Source organism: Pteropus medius, unplaced genomic scaffold, assembly GCF_902729225.1.
Source record: "Pteropus medius unplaced genomic scaffold, Ma_sr-lr_union100, whole genome shotgun sequence".
NCBI classification, from domain to species: Eukaryota; Metazoa; Chordata; class Mammalia; order Chiroptera; family Pteropodidae; genus Pteropus; species Pteropus medius.
In genome coordinates this window covers 20,280,860-20,305,570 of record NW_024354875.1, presented here as the reverse complement: position 1 = coordinate 20,305,570, position 24,711 = coordinate 20,280,860, and positions in this window count along the sequence as shown.

The window sequence follows — 24,711 nt, the reverse complement described above, 5'->3', positions numbered from 1 at the left end:
GACTCCCTTAAAAGATATACTTTTAAATCCTTTTGGTGATTTCCATATAAGGCATCTGAGTTAATCACAGATATTGGAGGGAATAATTTTTAATTGGTTTCACATGTAGTTCACAAACATTAATTTGATACCACCTATCATTTCCAGATATTAAAGTTGTCAATGAAGGTGTGTTTCAAGATAATTTAAATATTATTCAACATATAAATCATCTATCCTTCATTTAAAAAAAAAATTCTTAGCAAAAAGATTTTGGGATATAAGAACTATTTTCAATGATTTTGAAAATAAATTTAAACTATGAAAATAAAATTTGCTTCTATTTAAAAAGTGTAGATCTAAAAAGGAGTTTGTAGAAAATCAGTTTGTGAGCCAATGTTAATCAGACTTTAGCAATTCAAATACTGTAGGGTGTGAAGGCAAGTATCAGGTAGACTCCTGTGAAAATCGTGCATACTTGCTTCTCAGGGTAAGTATGTTGGTAGGTTCTCTCAGGACCAGCATGGAAGGATGAATAGACTGCAAGGCAGAGGCATCTGATCTAGGCTTCCCTAAAATGCTCTAAATCTTGCTTAAGACAGTTGCTAACTACCATGGCATCAAAATTTTTTGTAATACTGCTTGATGCAAAAAGGTTTGAGGGGGCTTCTACTTGCCAGATAAACTTTAGCTTTTCTGTAAAGCCATGGATATGTGAAATCTTATGAATAGGTAACCGCAATGGAAATTTTTTATAATCAACATTTTGGCAGCATTACTTAGGGTTTCTTTTCTCCTTGTTCCCAATGTAAAGGTTTACTACCTGCTGAATTTTTCTTCTCAAGTTTATTTTGTCAACTTTGTCAAAGAAAGTTATGATACAATTTTAGTGTGGAAAAAAGTTGTTAGCCTTTTAGGTAAATGATGAATCTATGAATATATTTTCCAATAAAATATTATAGTGATAAAATAAAAATAGTGTTTTGTGAACTTACTACATCTCCTCTTAGATGTCAAATATTATTTTCTTATAATAAACATTAAAACATTTTCTATAAGTAATTGAAAACATGTTTTTAAAATAATGGAAAATAATAATTGAACACTGAAGGAAATCTTAAACATCAGCATGTGTATGATTCTTTATAATTTAATGATTGATTTTTACTCATAATACTTCTTTTTCTAAAAACCAGTAAATACGCCTTTAGTTAACATTATAATCTTTAATGGAGAACCAGTACATTCAGACCTCTTGCCTTTGTCAAATTTGCTCTTGGCGCAAGCAGAGCAGTTTAGAAGACATAACTTGACAGTGAAACATTTTTCTACTTGCTATGTCCACCTCTTCCATTTACATTCTTTGAGTAGTCTGGTACTCATTTTCAGGAGTCATCTTTAAGTCATCTTTATACATATATATCAAATATATATTTATGGAATGGCTAATATTTGAAAAGGCAAGTGCATACAATGAGAAAAATATATAGCTTTTCAAATAAGGCCATAGACTTTCTGCTTTAAGTTCACCTATGAGGAATGATCCTCCCATTTTCCTTTCTCGCCACTGGTGGGAGGTCCTTATGTTACTGGTGTTAATATTACTCTTCTTGAGGTCATCATCTTTTTATCCAGTGTCTTATAATGTTGTGGAGCCCATGCTAGGTGTGATGTTGTGGATTAGCTGCTGCCCATAAGGTCTTGCTATACTCTATTGGAAGCGTAAGAAGACAATGTCCTTGTGTGCATCCATTATTGAGAACAACAGAAGACAAGTCTTCTCTGCTTAAGTGAATCTAAATGCCACTCCATGAAAAGGAGGTCTACATTTGGGACTGCCAAGCACCGAATTCTATCATTTAAGATTAAAAAGACTGAACACTTCCCAATTTGTAATTAATGTTAATGGTGCTGACTCTCCATTGAAAGGCTGATGAAAAGGCATTTAGAAATCTTGGTTCATATAGGAAGCCAAGGTACCAGTGTGGATGAAATCAATAATGTAGATTTTTTCTTTTTACGCAGAAATAGCGGTATTTTTAGATCATATCTTATGCCTCAGGCCACAGCCAGAACTCTAAATATGAAGATAGCTGAGATAGGCTCATGGACAGGGCTCTGAATTGTTCTGTTCCTATATTGTGGTCTGTGCCACACTCATCACCTACCTCCCTCTTGTGTGCTGGTGTGTGTGTGTGTGTGTGTGTGTGTGTGTGTGTGTGTGTGTGTGTATGTTTCTATTCCTTTCTTTGAAACTAGCTTTTGTACCGTTATTTTTTATATAGTGCCTGGAGCCTCTATAAAGAAAGAAAAGTAAGAATTCTAAATAATTAGAATTTGTCTCTATATAGTATGCACAGTCTGGAAACTCAAAAGAGCCCACCATATGCAAAGTCCCTAGCTAAAGCGTAGTTGGGGTTCAAAGGGGAATAGGTATCCCTGCCCTTGTGGGATATTATAATCTGGGATGGGGGAAATAGACAAGGAAATCTACAAGTATTTCTTGTGCAAGGTAGACCATGCTGAATGATCTATTAGTGGTGAGGTATAGCATTGAGAACATGGGCTCTGGCTTCAGACTTATGCAAATTCATTTTTTACTGTTTAATATGTATGTGATCTTGGGAAAATTATTTAATCTCTAGAGCTTTAGTTTCCTCATCTGAGAAATTGCAGTTAAAATGAGACCTACCTTATGGAGTCATTGAGAGGATTAAATATGATAATTTTTGTTACAGTTCTTTTTTTTTTTAAAAATCACAGTGCTTGCCACACAACAAGCCTTATAGCTCAATAAATGTTAGTTATCATTATAAACAAAGTCCATGGCAATATAGGGGAGATATAATAAACGTGCCATTGAAAGAGTTAAAAAAAGTGTCTCCATAGCGGATTATAATTTAAGGCTACCTAGAGGTGGCTTTAAGTTACACATACTGGTAAGTTATGCAGGTTTTACACATCTGCTAAGTCTGTTATTCAGTGACAAAATATGTACTTACAACGGCAATTAAAGCAACTTAAAGTACCACTGTAATACATCACAGAATACCTCTGTAAGGAAACACAGTTGCTATAGATAATTTTAGGTGGTTATGATTTTATGAATATTTTAAGAAGTAAAAAAAACATTCAGCAAGGTGTACTGCTATTATTTTTAAATGCAGATCTCAGAAGTCTAAAACTGCATAATGGAAGAGCTCTAAAAAGCTCTTTTAATGAAAGGAGATGTCTCTCACTGCATGAAACATTGAATTTTGAGAATGCTGATTATTGAATGAATGGAATTTTGTAGCATCTTTTTTTTTTTTTTAATACATGCTAAGCATTGTTTTAAATGTTGTTTAAATAAAAACTTGCAGATATTGGCTTTTCATGTATAAAGATTCTGGCCAGGCTGAAAGCATAAAACGACAGATAATTTTGAGATGATATCAATGGATATCTATTTTCTTAAAGTTTGCCCAGGGAGAAGTCTAAAAGGAAAGTCTGACAGTTACATAGACTCTACCACAACAAAAATTACTAGTGATAGAAGACACTGTAAGAAGTAAGTTTGTTTTCAGTTGTGTTTCAAGCAGAGGAACTCACCTTCCTCAGAAATTAATGGAGGCTTTCAATCTTGCTGGCACTGCTACTTTATCATTCATATGACTAAACAGACAATCAATTTAGCAGCAATGTATGGGAATGAAGGGAAGGAACAAATAAGCTATGAATGATGAGAACAGAAAAATCAAAGCCCCCTCCCTTATTCTTTTTTAATGGCTAATACCAACAGGGACAAGACCAGTAAAAAGAGGTTAATGAATTGCAAAGATCCTTTAGAAAGTGATTGACTGGTATTGAAGCACAGTCAAATCAGTCATAAATATTTACTTTTATTAGCAACAGTGGGTTGCCTGTTATTTTCAATTGATTTTTTAAAGCTGGAAAAAATCTACCACTGTGACTATTATCAAGTGTTCCCAATTTTGTCAATATTTCCTCGCTCTAAACAATTCCAGAACACACACAGTCTTCTAAACCCTTATTTCAAATGTATTTTTTTTCAGCACAATTTCTAAATGATTACAAATGACAAGTTAAAGTGAGGTTTCCTATATCATTAAGAATAATTATGATCTTTTCATTTTGACATTTGTTCAAATGGATAGAATTGCAGCAATTGTGGGATTAATGTTCTTTGAGAATCTATATTCCACTAACATTGACTTACTAACCTGCAGTCATGTTATTTGTTTTACCAAGTGAGAATGAGCCATAATAGAAATCTCTCTCTCTCTCTTTCTTTTTAAAATTTTCAGTCAGTGTAACAGCAACTAGAACTACAAGAGTTAACAGGGCAACATCGTTCCAGTTTTTGAACACTGTGCAATATTTCTGTTTACGTCACTGAATAAAACACTGCTTTATTTTATAAAATCCCATCCAATATAAAAACATTTTTTCTGAAATTTGCTGTCTAGACCATCATAAAGATGGAAATTTCTTTTAACACTGTTTGTAACATTAAGATCCAATAATTCAATTCAAAGGAACATAACAAAAGGAATTTCCTACAGATAACAACAAAGAGTTAATATTTCCCAGGGCAGACAAGTTTCCAATTCAATTAGTTTTAATGAACCTTCTGCTCACTGGTTACTGAACTAGAAAGAACAGCAATAAATGCCCAGAGGAAAGAGAGAGAGGATATTAAAGGAGGGTTAGTGTATAGTATATAAATTTCCAAGTTGACTAAAAGAGTAGCCTTGATGTAGTTTTGGGAGTTAAAGGCACAAAATCAGATCTGTCTTCTGAGTTTAGTGTACAGGGACAGCAAATTTTAGCCAGCTCTTCTGTGTGATGAAACAGACATACTAGTCCATTTCCTCAGTCTGATAATAAAATAGATAATACAATAATACAGTTCCTTAAAAGAGCTGAGCATATTTCATAAGGTAAACATAAAATGAATTCTTTTGCTAATAATCAGCAAGCTGGATTTGTTAGTTTATATGTGTATACATGTATATATGTATGTACATAAAATATCAATATATTTTACAATATATTTTTCGGAAAATTTAGAAAATCTTTTCCAGTTTGCATATATCACTCACACAGGGAACAACATAGACATAAAATTATGAAAGGACAAAACTGCCGTACCCAAGCAATTTCCTACTTGAGATCCAGAGAATGAGTTTTACCCTAAGAATTTAATGAATTTCGTATTTTTATTTGATTCCAATGGTCATCCTAAACCTGTACTATAGCACAGCAAACTTTTATTTCCAGGATCAAGCTGCAAGTAATGCTGTGGTTGAACATGAATACCCTCACAGATATGATTGTATAAATATACAATTCCATTCCAGTTAAATATTTGAAATAAATAAAAGAGTCCAGCAAGAGCCTCCACATTTAATTTACTATTGTTCAAATAAGCATTGTCGGGTATTTTTCCAATTTTTGAACTAAAAATTTTTAATGCTTAGTCACATTCATTATGTTGAAGTATCCTTTTAGTCTTAGCTACAGCCCAGTGCCCACCAATGTTTTGGAAGTCTTTTCCTGAATGCTGAATGTGAAAATTTTTAAATGCCTGGTATTAGATAGAACCAATAGATTCCACACTGCATAAAGATCCACCTAACCCCAGAGGTACCCTTGTTTTTTCTTTGCAAGTGTTAAAAGAATGCAAATGTGTTCTAAAGGTAACCTGCAGTTTGCATCACTCAGTCGGTTTCATAAGGATTGTACTTGAGAATACGGCTGGAAATTTGATCACCAGCTACAGGATTTCAATAATGCACATTTTTTTCTTGCAGACATATTCCTTAGATTGAGTTTCAAATCAGCCTTGTGTTTGTGGATGGCTGCTTTGTCTGCGAACATTTGGATTTTGAAAATGCAGCACCTGGGTTGGTTTTGAAAGAAAAATAGTTTCAACTTCATAATCACCCATTTAACTACCACCACAACAAAATTAGGATGAAATAGAACCAAATCAAGTGCAGTTTACATTTAATAGCACAATGTCTGTCTTAAATAGTCTTTAAAGAAGACCACCAAATAATTGACAGTGACACTGGAAGGGCTGAACTTCTTTCTGAAATGCCATGGAATCTATATGCTCCATTGTCCAGTTGAAGCAAAGGCTGTTTTGATACCTTAAAAGTTGTCATCGAAATTTAATGTTATTTAATGGTCCTTTATTTATTTAGCACTGTATTTTTTAACATGAAGAGATAATATCCATTCATTTCACAGTTCCTAAGAGATGATTGCTTTAAGTAGGTAGAGATGAAAACGAATGGAAAACTAAATAAAATATAGAACATTAATTTCTGACATAAATCCTTTGTCTCGCAATTTTCTCTGTTCTGGCAACATAGACAATTATTATAAATAAACCTATAATACACAAGTGACCTCACTCTAGTTAAAAAGTAAAATATAATAGGGCTGGCCTCTTTGAAAATATAAGTATTCATGTTACTCAAAAGAGGTTAATTCCAGGGCTGGAGCTTAAAAATTCATTTCCAATCTGGACAAATGTTTTACTTTGTCTCTAACTCAAGGTTTTTGTGCATAAGTGGTTCTCAAAGGAAAGGGTTGAAAAATATAAAGTTTATATTTGCACTCTTGATAGTGGTACAGAAAATGAAACTTTAGGGGAAGGGCAAGTTCTTTGTCAAGTGGTAACTAGAATATGAAATGTGATTATGAACACATGGATGGAAAAACAACCGTACTTACAAGCTGGGGTGTCACAAGGTAGCAGAATTAAGAGCATGTGCTGGATGGTAGAACAAAAGCAGAGAAACTCCTCCCACAGAACAACAGAGACACACGAATAGGCAAAGGTAGGCACCAAAGGAAGCAGTATCTTTGTCTAAGGCATTTAATTGCAAAACCAGAACACAGGTGTGCAAAACACTAAAGACCTTGGATGCCCAGTTTTCTTAAATAGCAAAAAAAAAACCTCTAGAACTTTGCCTCTAAGGTATTACAAGAACTTTGTCAAGTTGCACATGAGAAAATAGAGCCCACAGCCATATAGTAAGCAAAAAAATTCTGTTTGAGTATTGACATGACAGTTTTTGAAAGTTCAAGCAGAAAACCAATTATAATGAGCACTAGAAAGCCCGGAGCCCTGCTGTTCAATAAATAAAAAGTACAACAAACTATTTTCCAAAAAGGTTCTAGAGAGTTTCTTCTTGTCCCACTACTTACAATCTGATTACATAAATAGTCTCTATTTGCTGTTGAATTGCCAGGCAGCTGTATTAAAGTACAAATCAAATCAAGTCAGGATTAGAAAGTAAAAGAGCATGGTTTAAAGTAATCTATCCCCCAGGAACTGTGCTCAGATTCATCAAACAGAGCTTAAAGTACAGTATATCTTATACCCTCGTGTTTCCATGCTGCATTGCTGCAAAACCAGTTATTATTTTTGATATCCTGAGAATGTTGCTTGTTGCTGAAGAAGGCTCACTTGCTTATTTAAAGGTACTATTTATATGTGCCACTTATTTATTACTTCTTTTGGTTAAAATTCATGGGAAGGCCATGAGTACTAAAAAATAGTAGGCTTTTTATTGATCAGATCCTATCTGCCTCAGCTGTGAATCGTCATGAATATTTCTTATAGCTAGAAGAATGACTAATTTATTTCAGATTTCGGGTGATACACAGTTGTGATATTAAAGAAAATCTGAGTCCTTAGATGCTATTGGCTAATAAAGTGTTATGTGCACCTGCCCTTGCAAATCCTGCTCTATCCAATTATTACCAAAGAAGAAGCCGATTTAGTCATTTCAATCTGTAATTGCTTTGGATGGAAAGCTCTATATATAATTGTCAGTGTCATCATCCTAGTCATCAATTTTTTTGTATTTATAAAATTGTTGTTGCCTTAAAGTAGAATGAACAAAATTCAATCATTACGTGTAGGTTTATTAATTATCATTTTCTCCTTTTATTATAGAAAAAATTATTTAAATTTGCAAATGTAAGCTTATATTTTATCACATTCTTTGTATTTATATAATAGCTAAATATCTATTCAGAGATGCTGTAGTGGCTTCAGTTATCATATTCTACATTTATCTCCAAGGGCATAAATGCAGCCTGTGAAGATAGCTAGATATTGATTTATAATGATAAATATATATTTTATGTGTAACACGGAGGGGAAAACAGGCAAAAGTGTTACTTCTGTGAGCTGAATAGCTTCAAGAAAATGGGTAATGTGTGTTTTAACCAGGCACCCAATGATCATTTTTCTTTCTACATCCCTAAGCTAGGGAAGAAAAAGTCAACGGTTGCCATTAGTTAACATTTCTCATGTAAGTAGCTCTACTCTCAAACTGTGCCACATTAAAACAAGCATTCAGTGTCATCAATGTGCACCAGGATGTTTGAAATGCTGGCACCTCTCCATTGCAGTCTGAGGCTTTTCAGTCCAATTTAAAGTTTAGTTCTCTGCACTTTGCTAACCTGAACATTACCACTGACTCAGATCACCCGTAGTGCTATGTAGCCAGGTGACTTAGGCAGCAATGAGAAGAGACCTGCATTCATGAAGGACACACAGAGCTTTCTCTGAATGGGGACAGAGGTTCTAGTCTGAATTGCTGAGAAAAAAAAAGTGGGGAGGCTTAATAACCTTCCCTTCATCACCGTCTTCCAGACTTACTGTGAAAAGGTCAAAATTGGAATTCGCTATTTATATCCCCTCTGAACCACATGTTATGAGTGTCGGCCTTGCCAATTTACTATGGAGGCAACTGCAGACCAAGGTCCCTCACGCGAGGTGTTTGTGGGGCTAGTGGGTACTCATGGAGACATTTGCTTTCAGAGTCAGGCAAAATGTTACTTCTAAGAATCTGGCAGCCAAATTGGGTGGCTCCGTGTTTGAAACAAATAATTTTTGAAAATCTTTTAATGAAATATTGATTTTATCAAGCACATCGAACTAAAGGCAAATGTACCATGGTGTCATGATTAAAAAATAACAATATATTACAGGTAAACTAAGATAAATGAGTTAAGTGCTCGGTTTGCAGTGCAAATTGAAACCATATATCACAACCTTTCATTATATTGCATTACTGCTAGAGTATAGAATATGGAAGCTGATTGAATGGTGATATCAGATTAGTAAGGAGCTTTATGCTGCTTCAGTTGATGGAGTTAAAAAAAAAGAATTATTTCCATAACAAAAGTTTCTTAAAAATATTTTTTAAGCGAATGCGACTGATAATTAGGAGGACTATGGCTCCCTGAAATTGCCCTTCCCAGATCTCACATGAAGAAGTGAAGGGATCTGTATTAATTTTAAACCTCCCTTTGATTGGGTGAACCTGTCTCCGTTTTGTATGACATTGTTGCCACAGGTCATTGCCTGGTGCGGTGTACCATGAAACAAACAAATAGAAAAAGGCACCTTCTGGCACTTTAAGTCTCACTGCCATCTGACTACTGCCCTAGTGGTTCAGAATGATGAAAAGCAGAGGCTGGGAGAAATCTTCCTATGGTTAGATTGGGAAAAATGAGCATGATGATCACATGTGCTGGGAAGGGCAAGAGAGACAGCTGAAGTCATCTCAGAACTCAAGAGAAAAAGAGAAGACAAGAGGTCACAATTATATTCTAGTATCACACTCCCTTTCACAGAGATCTGATATATTCAGTTTGTTCTTGTATGGTGCTTAGGGAAGTTCTAATTAAGGGAAGAAAGAATTTTGACACATGTGAAGCAGAGATCAATATTTAGCACTATAATCAGCAATTCCTGATGGTTTGACAATGTCACTATACACATTGTAACTATCCATTATTTTCTCAGAGAAGAGAGCCAGGCAGAGGCTAACAGGCTTACGGCAAGCTATCATGAATCACATAAAGCAGTGTCTCATTCGCTTCTATTTGTCTTGCTTTTCATCTTCATTCATCCTTATAAAGAAGGCTGTACTGCCACCAGCCCTGAAACGCCACTCTACCTCTGAACTGCAATAACAAAAAGCAAAAATGTCTACTATATAAAGTACAATAGCTACTTTCCAGAGAAATTAAAAAAAAAAAAAAAAGAAATGGTGGCTGTTGACTCTCTGAAAACATACATGGTCAACTCCCTTCACATTTAACCTGAAGGGACTCTATTAGCTACTGGAAATACATTAATTTATAACACTTTGGGGAGAGGTTATGTTTATACTAAGTTACAGGCTTAGAATATATTGATCTCGTTTTTCACCAGACTAAACAGTGTCTGATCTACAACAAAGAAAATCCCACTATCACAGAGCTGAACCAAATTCTGTCTCAAATTTTGATTTTGGCTGTAGAGATGAAATTATAATAAAATATCAGAATGATGAGTCGCCTTAACTTTAGGGGTACCAAGTAGGTCATAGAGTTCCATGTTCAGATTTTCATTCGGCAAGAGATTTGTCAAGCTGTAAATTTTGCTTTATGTTTATGGATATGAAAAGTTTGTTTATAAGGCATCTCCCCCACTCGGATTTTGGCTAAGAAGTATGTTACTTATGAAGTCTATCTGGATATAATTTTGTTTCTATTTTTTAAGTTACAAATATGGTTTTGATCATAACAATCGATGATCACTTTAGCACATTTAATGCCAATGCAAAACAAAATATAAATTCTAAGGCCATTTGTTCACTTGATTTTAAGTTAATGTGTTCTATTGCTTGCTTCTTTTAACTAATTACAAAGTGCTGTTCTTTGTATTCTTTTAAATATTAAAAATTGTACCAGGTCTAGTTAATTTTTAAAAATTGTCAGAAAAGTAATTTTAAGATTAATTTACTTTTGCAAATTATATTTTGAGTGGAGAACGTGCACCTGGATAACTTAAAGAAATAAACACCCTGTAAAACGTGATGGAATAATTTGACTCCAATTTACATACAGAACATTATTTCCAACATTTTTCATAACATTCGCGGGCATGCAGCATGCAATGTATGACTGTAGGTGGAAGTGGAAGACCTGGTGTCTTGCATTTCAAACTGTCAGCTGATTCTCACTGCTCTATTCCTGTTTAAGTGAGATGCTGACACAAGCTCACACACTGACTATCACAAGTAGCACTAATTAAGGGCTGTCCAACTGTGCTTTCTGTTGAGCAGTTTGCTCCGGTGGGTGACAGGAAACAGCCTGAGCTCTGTCTGCAGAATGACATAACAAAGAAGGTTTTAAAAAAAAGAACACAGATCTGGTGGGCTGGATAAAAAGACCTCAGAGAGATCTAACTTGCCTATTTGTTGCTATGAATATGCAATTTTAGATTAAGAAAACTTGCTAAGTCACTATTTATTGTCAGTTTATTAGGACACCTCTTACTAGAATTAGTAATAATTATAGGAAGAGAATGTAAATTAATAGGGAACTTGAGGATTGAGCATTCCTCTAATTCAAAAGGTTATCAATAAATCTCTTAAAAAATCATGGTCAAATGTTGTTATTATGGTATAATGGCATTATTTGTAACTTCAAGAATTTAGCTTAAAAAGCAAAGACGTGAAGGGACTGACTCCTTTGGGTATGGCTGTGAAAGTTAGTTTGTTAGCAGCCAGGTTGATTAAGAAAGTGTTTTTTTTGGACAAAGAAAACTGAAACAAAAATTTCCACAAATGAGGAGAGAAATAAAGTAACATTAAGTTCTTTCCCTGGATTTGTTTTCCTTGAATTCCTCCATTGAATTTGAATCTGAGATTTAATGTTTCCCATTCCCTCTGAAAATAACTCTATGTAGAGTCCTGAGAAAAATATATATAAGTGAATGAACTCTTCCCCAGGGTATGATATCATTCCTCGGGTCAACATGGATATATGGTAGAAACTAAAAGGGAGGAAAAACATCAAATTGTGTTCTCAAGGTGTTACTGTGTATTCTAATGAGGATATCATCATCATCCTCATCACTGACTAGAAGACATGGCACTTAGAGACAGAACTGAATGCAGAGTCGACTTCTTGACAGCACTAAGCGATAACGCCTCCTGGCTGCTGCCGTGTGCTTGAGAAATTGGCTGGCCCACAACTGTCCTTTTACAACAGTTTCATTTAATTGTAATCCAAAGATCAAAGGTCTGTAACTCTTTAACCAAATTCCAATGTCTGCAAAATTCAATAGCTGTCATTCTTATAGAAAAAGGCAGTGTAATATGTGTGTCCTGATCTAATTTTATAGAAAAAGACACAATTTACATACTGTTTATTTAGTTAAGTCCTTAAAATCAATACCTTTGTCTGTACCTCTTTTGTTTAAAATACATCATGACATGGCAAACGGCTCTATAAATGAATTTTTCTAAACCACACGCATTGTTAATGTTTCTCTATTGCACACTCAAAAAAGAATAGTTGAAATTATAGCATTTTATAGATCAACCTAAATGTATTTTAATATTGGATTACTAAAGAATGTTAAGTTTTACATTTCTAAAATTATAAATTTTGTTTGAAAAGGTCAGTCATTTTCCTGAGCCACATTTACCAACAGAACATATTTCAACCATTGAAATAAAAAGATAAGTGATTATGTTTACTATTAAGAGAAAATGATTCTTAAGAATGTATCTGTATAACAAACACAAAAACCCAAACAACAATGAGGTCCTGAAAAAGTTTCAGAATAAAATAGCAATATTTTCAGGGAAGAAAAACCTACTTAGGGTTGATTAGAAATAAATCCATTCAAATAATTATTTTACAGATTAATCCATAGTTCAGTACACCTAAGGAAGAAAAGAATGGTTTTGCCTTTAGTGTTATAGTTACAGAGGATTCTTTACTGATATTCTGGTCATGGTGATATTTCTTTGAAACGTGAAGCAAATGACTATCTTTAGAACAATTTTTTTCCAACTCTAAGAATAGCTATTTACCTGTTAATTTTGCATTTTTAATGACATATGGCTTTTATATTTTGATTAGCTATTTAGAATAATTTCCCTCCTTCATTGTCTCTAGTATGTAACCATAATTAGTTAGCAAGATTAAGCAGGATGGATTTAAGTGACATACACTGTGGTGATGACCATGTGACAGTGAATGTTTAAACATGAGTTTAAACATGAGTGTGAAGACCCACACCATCACTCCTTTAGTAAAATTTGATACTTTTCTGCTTTAAAAAGCCTAAAGGTTAATGTTGTTCCTATTTCAATTCACCAAAATTAAAGAGCCAATGTATTTATTTATGTTCTCTTTTCACATGAGATATTCTTAACTTTATTTTCCTATGGAGGAATTTTTCTAGGCTGACTTGAAACTAAATCTTTTAAGATATGAAACCTAAACCATGTATCTTCCACATAAGGAAAATTACTAAACCTAAATACCCTGTTTTTCTCAGGAGAGGGAGAAGGACTTGAAGATTCTTGATGAAGGCAAGGACATTAAGGCCCTGAATCCGAGGTCTTTATGTTTTTATTTATACTTTGAAAATTTATTCGTATTATTTTGTACTTGATAAAACTGCTCTGCTGCTTTTTAGCTCATTTTCACAGACTGTACCCTTTCATCCTATGCCAGTCCCTTCATTTTGGTTTATTGGTTCCCAGTATTAAGTTCATACTCTGGCTCTATGTACTCTGTGGATTAGTCTGAACATCAGAAAACTTTCCATCCTCCAATAAGAAAAATCTTTTAGGAATTTCCTTGCTTTAAGAAAGAAAGTTTGCCTAGGAACTTAAAAACATAAGTCATTTCTCTTAATTACAGATTATTTCTATATATTAGTCATTCCCATTGCTCATCTATGAATATCTACTAATGCATTCATCTTCCTACACATCCACCCATCTAACATTTATTGAATATCTTCTATATTCCAGGCACCATGCTAAGAGTTACAAAACTAAAAATGACTATATCAAAGTCACTACTCTCAAGGAATTCTTGCTCTACTGAAGGAGTCACATAAAAATCAAACCAAACCAAGCCAAGCCAAGCCAAGCCAAACTAAACCAAACCAAACCAAACTCCCCAAAAAACAACTCCCCCCAAAACCCCATCAAATTAAAGCTATGTTTTTATGTATTTTAAAAAACTCTTTATATCTTTTGGTAGACTGAAGTGTCAAAGTTCCCTGAAAACCTGGTACATATACCTCCTTTTCTAAAACTGAAAGATTCAATGATACTAACATGGAGAAAATAGTGTGATTGTCTATCCAGGCATTTTATCTGATTTGGGAAAATGAATATCTCATGGTATCTTGAGGAGAAATAGTTGCTTCTAAGGAATCCAACAGGTTGCCATTTCCCCCAACCTCACACTGGAGAAAAATTATCCTAATAGTGAATAATTATTGTGTTCATAGTTTGCTTTCATCATTTGCCATTTGTGGTATCCATGTCAGTCTTCTTCTAAACAGTATAGTCCAATGCACAATCTTTGCCCTCTCTAGCTGCCTCATCAAAGCACTGTGGCCTCCTCCGGCAGCCCACATGCCATTTCCAAGGGCAGAGAAGGGCAGCCTCCCAAAGCCCATTTTTCTGTGACTGTCTTAGGTGATGCATAGTGCTCTCCACCTCTCCATCTTTCCACCCAATAACTTTCTTTCCCTGTCCTTCATGGTCTGGAATCTGGGACCTACTTTGTTTCTTTGTTATTTATGATTTTGTTGAAAAAGAATAAATATTTACCAACCTTAAGAAAAATTCCCCAGGACAAATACATTGTCCAAATAATTGTCTAAATACAGGAGCAATTGACAAAACCATATGTCACTCAATGGTGTACTAGGAGTCATGCAATTGTCTCTGGCTTTCGATTCTATTACATTTGACATACATATGATTTATTTAAAACATTTTGCTAGGAAATCTGTCAGGGCGTGAGATTGAAAAAGGGTTAGTCCCTGCCCTCTTGTTTCTCATGATGTAGTGAGTGAAAAAGCAAAGTAGTTCTGAAAGTAGGTAGTTATGAAAATGCTGCTTATGTCACTTTTATGGTCTCAACAAAATCCCAGAGCACTCTATGTATTTCTTGATTGTTCAGTTATATTCAGTTCTACTTTTCAGACCTTGGAACATGAACAGCATATGTCTTCTTCATTGTCATATGGTAATGGAGCCCACTGCCTCCCATACTCAATATAATGTTTCATTTACCAGAGCACACAGTCTCCTAGCGCTCCCCTTTTTTAAACCTGATGTCTTCTCTTTCCTTCTCTTCTTCCTTTCAGGGATCCATATTCCTTTTATTAGACATGTTTGCTCAGATCCTTGGAGTTTTTCAAAGCTTGTTTGGTGAATTAGCTCTTATAGCTTGCTCTGGGATCAATCCATCAGATGATTTAAAAGCAGTTGTTTTCATTCCCAATAGGCAATAAGATTAAAAGAACTAATACACTTAAAATATATTTTTCTTTGGAAATTGATTCACATTTCAATTTTGCATGATATAGACTATTTTGTCCATTACATTAATATAATGCTATCATTATTTGGAGCTTGACTTAATATTTGAACTAGGAAGTAGAAAATTTGGTTTACTAATATAACCAGGAAGAATTTTTTTCTATCACCATTCTAAATTCTAGGACATCCGAGTTTGGATGTTATTAGTCAGGGTTTGGTTAGGAAAATAGCACTTGGTGTTTCAAATAGGAAAGATTTCTTTTTTCTTTCTTCCTCTCTCTTTCTTTCTTTTTTCTTTCTTTCTTTCTTCCTCTCTCTTTCTTTCTTTTTTCTTTCTTTCTTTCTTTTTTTCTTTCTTTCTTTCTTAACTCTAACAACAACTGCTTTCTTAACAACAACTTTCTTTCTTTCTTTCTTTCTTTCTTTCTTTCTTTCTTTCTTATTTTCTCTCTCTCTCTCTCTCTCTCTCTCTCTTTTTCTTTCTTTCTTTCTTTCTGAAGAGATTCAGGGGCTTAAAATCAGTTGGAGAAGGTGAAGATGTGGTGGTAGTCATGGAAGGCTGTTACTAGGTTTCAAGAAATCACAAATTTGTAGGAATTGTAGGGACCTACTGCCAATGTACTCAGTTCCCTTCAGCATGAACTGGTGAGGTCTAGGAGAAATCTTGAAAGCCGCTGTCAAATCCTCTGCACCTGTACTTTATGGCTGGGGAGGTAATAATGGCTTGAATTGTCTTCCATCTTCCAAATTTCATGTAAGTGCCCCTCATAAAAAGGGGACATTTTCATCTCCTGTGGCTATTGTTAAATTATCAAACAATGTGGTGGTTGAAAACAACATACATTATTCTCTCATATTTCTGGAGGCCAGAAGTCTAAAGTGGATTTCAGTGGGCCAAAAATCTATGTGTTGGCCACACTTCTTGCAGATTCTAGAAGGAAATTTTCTTGATTTTACCACTTTCTGGACAATATCCCTATTCTTTGGTTCAAGACTCTGCATCACTTTACCTTAACATCTGCAAACTTCCTGTTATCATATTAGGTAATTTCCAGGGATAAGGAGCTGGTTATTTGAGGGCAGGAGTGGGGTGGGTGGTTGGGGTTGGGGGTTTTATTCAGCAGTATAGGGGAGAATATACAAGGAAGTAAAAATAAATGGTGATTCTAAAACAATTCATATCCAGTACAGAGTTCAGTACATGTTGTAAGTTGTCTAAGAAGTTAATGGATTTTGATCTTTGGGCATTAATAGAAGATAAGTCTCCTGAACAAAGGAGTCCGTATTTCTGTTTTAGTCTGTACTGGTTGGATCACATAGAGATTAGTGGGTTTAATTTTCAATATAACTCTTTAAAAAAGTTTTTCTTTTTTTTTCCCCTGAGTGATTCTAAGGTAAGATGGAAGTAACCAGTACTTTTAGTTCAAATGAAAGAAGATCTTTCTAATTATGAAAGTAGTTCTATAATGGAACATGCTGCCTTGTGAAATAATGACAAAGACATTGATGAACATTAAATTAGAGTGTGTTTGATTACGGTCTATGAAATCCTTAATGTTCTACAATGCCAGTTTCACTTAATGGTTTTGTAATTCATAATTAAAAAATATTTTTGGATTCATTTAGGTTTACAGATTTATTGCTCTTGAACTTCTAATGATTTCCTTAGCTTTATTATTTACTGAGGTAAATATAATTTCTTTTTAGTTTGCTCTAAATTTAATGGTCTCCAATTTCAATGGCTATCCCATGCCCTATTACTTCTGAATTGTGCAAAGGTCACTATTATCAACTAATCTTTCAAATTAAAGTTATTTATAACGTCTCATTTTTTATACTGTGCACACTATTTTTCAACAAAGCTTATGGTTTCTACCTATTAAATCTATATTTACTTTATTTACATCTTTTACTAGTTAATAGATTTTACTAGCGCATTCATTCAGTCATCACTTAGTCAAACAAAAGTGTATATTTTTTTAATTCGATTTTGCAATAGACTGAATGTTTGTATTCCCTTAAAATTCATATGTCAAAACTTTATTCCTAATGTGATGGTATTTGGAGGTGGGGCCTTAGGGAGGTGATTTGGTTGTAAGGGTGGAGCCCTCAGGAGTAAAAATAGTGCCTTTATAAAAAAGATCCCAAGAAGCTCCCTTGCTCTCTCTGCCATGTGAAGACACAAGAAATTGGCCATCTACAACCAGGAAATCGGCCTCTTCATATACCTAATCTGCTGGCATCTTTTACTTGGAATTCCCAGCCTTGAGAACTGCGAGAAAGAAATTTCTGTTGTATATAAGCCATACAGTCTATGATGTTCTGTTATAGCAGCCTGAAAAGACTAAGACAAATTTCTTTCCCCGATTTCAGTCTGTCCTTAAGTTGAAACTATCTTGGTTTCACTACATCATTCTTGAAGTGAAAGGATAATGTTCTAGAATAGCATTTAATATAATTTACTTTAAGTGTTTCAGTGCCTCTTGAGGCATACTGACCCTTCGAGTAAGGTGGAGCATAGTGAGTCTGTTTTAGCTTGTGGCTGCAGAGGAAGGCTTCATTATTAGGATGTCTTTGTGTTAAAATGTTTACAAGGGTCATACAAAGGAAAGGCTAAATTCCTTATTGGGATGTAAATCTGTGAAATGTTGTGGTTGTATTGTGTATTAGTATTCCAGAACTTTTCAGATAAAGGACATTACCCCAAATCTTTTCCTCTTTTTAATGCTTCCTATTTAGTTCTACATTCTAAGTATAGATCTGGTCACTGCAATTGCTCTAGATATGTGTATGGCACCTAAAGAGAGCCAGAGAGACAATGAATCACTTTTTGAAAATCCTGGGAGAGTTTCTTACTTTTTTTTCCCCATCAAAATTAAACATCTTGTGACACCAAAGTCAAAGGCAATGAAAGAAAAATTAGACAAATTGGACTTCATAAATTTTTTTAAAAAGTACATTAAAAGATACTATCAACAGAGTAAAAAAGACGAACCAGAGAATGGGAGAACGTATTTGCAAATCACATATCTGATAAAAGATTAATATCCAGAATAGAAAACTCCTAAAACTCAACAGCAACAACAAAAACAATCTGATTTAAAAATAAGCTAAGAATGTCAGTAGACATTTCTTCAAAGAAGATATACAAATGGCCAAGAAGCATATGTAAAGATGCTCAGCATCACTAATCATTAGGAAAGTACAAATCAAAACTACAATGAGATACCATCTCACCCCATTAGGATCTCTGCTATAAAAAAAAAATACAAAACAAAACTAGAAAATAACATGTTTTTGAGAATGTGGAGGAAATGGAAACTTGTGCACTGTTGATGGGAATGTAAAATTGTACAATGGTACAGCTACTGTGGAAAAACAGTATGGTAGTTCCCTCCAAAAATAAAAATAAAATTACCATATGATCTAGCAATTCCACTCCTGGGTAAATACCCAAAAGAATTAAAAGCAGGGTCTTTAAAAAATATTTGTATACTAATGTTTATAACAGCATTATTTATAATAAGTGTCCATCGATGAATAAATGGATATGCAAACTGTTGTATATACATACAATGAAATATTATTCAGTCTTAAAAAGGAAGGAAATTATGCTACATAAAACAAGCCAGTCACAAAAAAAACCCCAAAATACTGTATGAATGCACTCATAGTAGTTAAAATATAGAGACAAAAACTAGATTCGTGGTTGCCAGGGGCTGGGAAAAGGAGGGAGGAGGAATTACTATTTAATGGGCATAGAGTTTCAGTTTTACAAGATAAAAAGAGTTCTGGGGATAAATAATGGTGATGGTAGCACAACATTAAGAATGTATTTAATACTGTTGAACTGTACAGTTAAAAATGGTTAAGATGGTAAATTTTATGTTGCATATATTTTATTACAATAAAAAAGGGATGGGGTTGCAGGAGGTAGAAGAGGGTAAAGGGAGTCAAATATATGGTGACAGGAGGAGACTTGACTTTGGGTGGAGAACACACAATGCAACGTACAAATGATGTATTATAAGATTGTACACTTGAAAACTTATATAATCTTATTAATCAATGTCACCACAATAAATTTAATAAAATTTAAAAAAAATTGGAAAAAAATATGAGGTCAAATGAGAACAGAAGATAAAATCCTAAAATAAAGGCAAAAACTAAAAAAAAAAAAATACAATAAATATTTTGCTATCACAAGAGAAAGCTTGAAGCTTTCAAAAGTCAATGAGCTGTGCTTAGTGATTGAAGCCAAGTAACTAGAAGGCAGAGAAAAGAGAAAATTCTGGTTTCAATGATATCATTTGAACTTCTGAACTTCTGCTATGTCTGATCCCCAGTATACCCCTTGGATCTTTTCAGTTATGTGAACCAATAAGTGATTTTGCACAAGTCAGTTTAAATTAGGTTTTATAAATAAAAAGACTCTGAATGGATATATCCTGGTAGATATCTACATCACTGTGTGTAGCTCCATCTAGACTTCCTCTTCAAATTTCCACTTACTGCCTTTCTGGGCTATCTTCCCCAGGATCTAGCAAACTATTTCTTTATTCCCTTCCTTACCAGAACATTTGTGCAGTTGGCATTCCAGTCTTCCTGTGTCATTCTATCTAACCATGCTCCCATAGCAACTTTACATTTCTGACATGATTCTCCCAGATAGAAATAAGCAAAGAATGAGTATCGTTTTATTCATCTCTGGTGCATCTTCCCTCTGAAAGTTTTCCCTGTAAGTGCTAGGAAGATTTCATAGAACAATTGAAGAGAAAGATTACAAAATGGTATATAACCAATTACAGTAGTTATGGGAGTTATTACTGAGGACCTTTAAGTTTCTGATAGTTTCAATAAAAGATGGGTAATGATTTGTTAGGGCTGAGTACCTTGGAATGGTGATTACCCAATGACCCTTTCTTGTTGATGTAAATTCTGGTCCATTTCTAACAAAGATACTGTGTTTTTAGTCATGGTGTCATTGAAAAGGTGGGCACTTCTTACTTTATGGCATGCACGAGAAGTTGGTGCTCAGTTTCAGGAATCTCTAATGAATATGCTGTTTTGTACTCTCAACTCTAAAATGTGTAGTTGCTTATCTTGAGAATCTTAGTGCTTCTACTTCTTCCAAAAGTTCGCCAAATGCCATGCTGTTTGAAACTATTACTTACGTGTCTGACTCATGCTCTGCTCTTTTCTCTCTTATAGTTGGTAGATTTCAATTAGCCATTGAACAATTTACTGAAAGTCTTTTACACTTTGTAGTTATTGGATCTTTCAAAACGCTCGTTTTTACACATACCTAGGCAATTTGTACTTATCCTTCTGCTATGAGGAACTTTTACAAGGAACATTGTCTGATCCATTTCCCCTTCCCCTACTTCCAAGTGTGGGTTATCTGTTCCTTCAATATATTTCCACAGCACACTGTAGTCTCCCATTTTAAAGTACTCATGGTACTGTAATGTAGCTACCTACTGACTTACCTTTACCACCCACTGACTGCAAGCTTCATGAGGATAAGAATTTCATCTTGCATTCTACTTGTTCCAGGGCCAAGTACAATGTTTGACTCATTGTATTTGTTGAATAAATGAATGATTATTTGAGTATCCTAAAATCATTTAGTTCTATTCCAAGGTATTGGGTACAGCTGGCATTTTTGAGACTGCCTACTAGCCAAAATTTTTTACAGAATTCACTTGTAGAAAAGGAATATTTTAGGGTTGGGGAAAACTGTTAAATATTAATTTAATACTTTTGTTAAATTGATTTAATAAATAGGGTCCCTTAGAGACAAATTTAGTATTATAAAAATACTCTTGATTATCTTGTTGCTTAATCCAATTTCTTATATTCTAATATTTATGAAATTATCATTAGTCAACTACCACACAAGACAGACAAAACTTATAATGGTCAAGAGTTCAGTTGCTGGCAAGGCCTAGAAGTTAACATAAATGTGTTTTTAAAAAAACGAGCCAATGTAAAACATTGGAAGATTTTACATCAAAATCCAGATTTCATCCTGTTATAGAAAGCAACATTGAACTCTTATTCCTTCAAAACAAAAAAATAGGTGAAGATGAATAGATTTCCCTTTTAGATGGTGCACATGTCCCTGGTTAGTCATCATCTTCTATATCCGCATGAAACATATCTCCCATATAAAAATGTTATAGATGTCACTTATATAGATGTCCCACACCAAACCTATAAACTTATAACATATTTGAAATATGGACAGACAGTGGTTTTATTTATTGTTAATAACAATTCAAAACAAGGTTCTGAAGAAAACAAAAATTTCCAAAGAAAATAAATTTTTATTTCTACTAATTGTACAGAAACTAACCCAAAACAGGTGTCTAGAAAAATTGTCAATAGAAAAATACAAGACTTTAATAGCATTTTTGTACATCGTTAGTATTGTTACTTATTTGTCTTCCACTCTTGCCCTCTTCTAATCTCTTTCTTGTTTAATTGTTTTATATCATAAATTTGAAAATGTCATTCTCCTGATTAAAACAATTGGCCTCAAGGACCTACATGCAATGGCTCCTCCTTCCCTCTACATTTCTTTCTGGAATTGTTCTCTTCATTTCTCACCAAGCTTAACTACTGACCTTTTAATTCCATAAATAAGTCAAATAATCTCCTGGTAAGGCCTTCAAATATGCTCTTATCTCCCAGTTTGCTAAAAAGCTTCTCATCTTTCTGGTCTAATTTTCAAAGATTTTTCTACCTAGAGACTTTTTCTGACCACACAATCTGAAGTGGGTCTCCTCCCTCATGGTTTTTAATTTTCATCACATCCATCAGAATTTGTAATGAGATATGTGTTAATGTATTTACTTTCTACTCTCTAATACTTTGAGGTACTTGAAGGTAAGACTCACATGTGTTTTATGCTCTGTTATATGTACAGTTATGTCTAGCACATGATGTTCAATAACATGTTGAATAAATGAATGTACATTATATGGACATGTAAATTTGGAATTTAAAAACAATAAACTTTGCATAATTTTGGGTTTCAGTTGCTAATGATTATCACCATAAGTATAAGTAACTCCTAAACTATTGACTATAGAGTATGAAAAACACTAGTTTTGAAATGTGTGAAATAAGCAAATGCATTTGAAAAACTCCCATTTGAGGCAGTAGGATGTTCTGAGTCACAGCATACTATTTTCTAGATTAATACACTTCTGCGCTTCTCCCTTTTTCAAATGTGAAATGTAATTACACTTGGGAAAATATTGTGAGTCTATAATCATGTGAAAAATGTTAGTCTTGTGCTCACCAAGAGTTTTCAGTTTACCAAATAGGTAGACACCCCTTTTCCATTGTTTGGGATTTTCTCTTATAGAACTGAAACTTTCCCCACCCCCCCAAAATGCAAATTTGATTAAGGATAGCTATGCATTAATATTTTGTATTTGTTTTTCTATGCTGATGGAATTATGAAACAACTTTGGCGGTCTAGAGTTTTACTGGCAGGTTTGATGATCAGAATTGTTCCTTGAATTCTGTGAAATTACATTGCTGGCATGCAGAATCAGTTTTTCAAGGATAGCTTCCATGGACAAAGAGTATAATACGTATATTTCACAGAGGAAAAACCTATGTAGGTAAACATTTATGCTTAGGTTTAATGTTTTAGTGTCAATTACAAAATATTTACCTTGATTAAAATTTTCCATTGATATTCACTGAATGCATTTAAGTGTTTTTGTTTCTCAATGTGTTTTCTGAGAGTGTTAATTTGGAATAAGAAGATTTAATTTTTTAAATAAAAGAAAAATTAAATGAAAGGCAAGCTCTTTTCCTTTGTTGCTGGCAGGTGCAATTTCATGTACCACATACGGCTGACCCTACATTTTCTCACACATACATACATAAATATACACAGTCATACCTCTAATATTCTTTTCTTAGTTTTGTAACATGAAACATTTTTCACAGAAATTAAAGTAATTTAAGACATTCTTTTGGGAAAGAGTTGTCAGAAAACTGTTTAGTGTTTCTTACTGTTGCTATCCATTACAACAGCATTCAAAATTAAGAGCAGTTTTGTGAAAATCAACCTAGTTGGTGACTTCTGTTTTGGACAGCAAAATTATGGGGTTTGAATACAAGCTTGGTCAATAAAATATATAGAAGCTCCATGTAAGTGGAGACTTTGTTTTGTTCACTGCTCTATTCTCATTGCTTACGAGAGCTTGGCACCTTGAAAGCACCCATTACATATTGATCAAATGAATGCATTTTCTTCTATTGCCAAATCTGCCCCTATTTGTTGGTGCGATGGTGACAGCAGCATAGTTGAGAAAATGGTTTTCTTTAGGGGACTGACCAGACTTTCCATAGAAAATAAAATCAGGTTGAATGGGACTGAGTAGACAACTCTAGGAATCTGGGAATATATGGAGGGAGAATGCTAATCTTAGCTAATGTTTGTATAATAATTACTCTTCTAAGGATTTTACTTATATTAACTCATAATATCTTCATAATATCTGAAACTAAAAGTATAAAATATTACTCACTTTACAGAAGAAAAACCAAAACACTGAGAAATATGCCCAAGGTCTCCTATCTATCCAGTAAGGGGCTGAAGCTGGCTCTAGAATCTGCGTTCTTAACTCACTGTGCTATTGTTCCTCTCCTATGTGAGGAATGAGGGTTTGGAAATATATTAACTTAAATATTTAAAGAGGAGTGGACATATTTTGAGCCCTGGGATAAAGAAGGATATCTTAGTTACAGGGATTTTTTGAGAGGAAAACAGATAACTTTGTAATGACATTGTTTCATCATTTCCATGTGTGTTGATCCCGACATGTTGAATATATACAAGGTATGTATACCCACACATATAAAAATCACATACATATATAAGATTTTTAAATTAAATATTTTTATATATGATCTTTTTGTTTTTATTTATTTTTTGTGTGTATGTATAATATTAGCTTTTTAAAATGCTTTCAAAAAGATTTTCAAAGAGGAAAGGGAATAAAAGCTGTAATCACCCTGTCTAGATAGTCAATTGTTAAAAAAATTAGAAAAGTAATAATTGAATAAATATATTTAGAAAATTAAAATGTTTCAGAAAAGAAAATAAAAATCAAAAGCTTCCCTTCTCATCACTATAAATCCAAAACTTACACTTCTTAAAAAGACTCGTTTACTCAGTGTAACTAAACATTATCACTTTTTTTTTTGTAAACGGGAGAGATTTTCTCAAGTAAAATTTAAAATTTATCGAGAAAGCATCATCATAACAGATGCAAATTTACATGAATGTAATGTATGTTTTTCAAACTTACTCCTA